The following is a 1,533-nucleotide window of genomic DNA, read 5'->3' as shown; positions in this document are numbered from 1 at the left end:
CTGATCAAACCCACAGGGGACATGATCCAAGAAGTAAATGGCGTGTATCAGATCATGGGCAAGGAACAAGATATGCGTAGAAACAGACCCACATGGTGGGATAGCAGATGACTGACCCACATGGCATTAAAAAGGAAGGAATTTGCTAATGACTGAGGAGCTCGGTTATGATGGCAGTCGTAAGGCAAAAAGGAGCAAGTTCAAAGCTCAATTTGGCAGCAGACACTCCTCTCATGCAACACTTAAAGTGAAAGCAACTACAAACTTCAATATTCTTTGCAACTCTCTACAAGCAAAGCCAATCTGCCCAATCTCTGTTTGTTGCATTTTTTTTTCTTTTGAGTCAGATTTTCACACTAGACACCGATTCTGTTTTTCAACGAATTTGGTAAAGAACAAAGAAAGGTCGTGCAGACTAGCTAGAGGTGGCATTTGGAACCAAACTCCAAGAAAAATTCTTTTTGAATGGTTTTTTTTCTTTTTCCAACGCCTCAAAGTTTTTCAAAGAGTAAGTGAAACTGTAGCAAATTTCTTCTTGAGTGATGCATGCTTTATCTTTGATGGCGTGATTGTCTCAATCAATTAACTTGGCTTCTTGAAATAAAAGAGAACCACAACTAGCTAGGTGCTTATTTACAGCACCCTCCCTAATTTTGGCTAGTTGAATGGTTCAGCACACAAACAGACACGCCATTGCAGTAAAAGTAGAACTTCCTTAATTAATCCATCTAGGATATAGCTTGTTACGTCAGAGCAGGTCCCTCTTGACTGCAATTTCGAAGGCATTTTAACAATCAATATTGAGAAAATCGCTAAGGAAGTTGTGTGTGTGTGTGTAAAATTATCACCAGAAAAGTTACTGTATAATAGAAATCTTTAACATGGCATACCTGTTTAAATATCCTGATTCTAGCCAGCTAGATGATCACATCCGATTCTTTAATTAGCCTCAATTGTACATGTATGTACGTGTTTCATTGATCTTCACTGGTGCTTTCTTACGAGCTGCGAACAGAATATAAAAAAGAGACACAAATTGAAATACTGAACATAAAGCAAGATTGCCAGATTTTGAGAGGTCAAGAACTGTAGTGGGCTAAAGATATCAGGCCATTGATTGAAGTTGCGTAATTAAGGGTTTCCAGCTAGCCAAGAGGTTAATTAGCCTGTGATTTTGAGTTGGGGGGAATGAAGCCTGGTCCGAGATCACTCAAAAGATGAATGCGTGCGCTTCAGGTGAATGGTCTCGAACCAGACAGCATTACCCTCAACTGTGTAGCAACGAAAGAGAGAGACTGTTTGATATTTGGCCATGCATTGTTCTTTCATGGGCCCTTATATACGTGAGAGCTGAGGATGAGTTAACAATAAACTATGAGTAAGTATCTTTTTGTGGGTCATATATTGACATGGAGTCCCACTTTCTACAGCTTTCCTACCTTCTAATCATGCTTTCACAGGGTGTTAAAGAAGAAACTTTGGCTTTGTTTGCTTTGAGTACCCAAATATTCACTTTGCTTGTTGCACGCAAAT

At 39.4% G+C, this 1,533-nt stretch overlaps 1 long non-coding RNA gene across 1 annotated transcript; it reads right to left on the bottom strand.

Annotated features, from left to right (window-relative positions):
* Positions 1 to 287: 287 nt before the first annotated feature.
* LOC105129482 (uncharacterized) lies at positions 288 to 1,270 on the bottom strand. The gene is made up of 2 exons (XR_843084.1): positions 891 to 1,270; positions 288 to 768 (listed from the first exon to the last, which is right to left on the bottom strand). It is a non-coding gene; the product is annotated as an uncharacterized LOC105129482 (long non-coding RNA).
* Between the last annotated feature and the right edge of the window lie 263 nt (positions 1,271 to 1,533).

The sequence above is a fragment of the Populus euphratica genome, unplaced genomic scaffold (assembly GCF_000495115.2).
Source record: "Populus euphratica unplaced genomic scaffold, PopEup_1.0 scaffold18.1, whole genome shotgun sequence".
NCBI lineage: Eukaryota > Viridiplantae > Streptophyta > Magnoliopsida > Malpighiales > Salicaceae > Populus > Populus euphratica.
The sequence above is the reverse complement of the archived record's forward strand: the minus strand, read 5'-3'. Positions and strand labels throughout refer to the sequence as shown.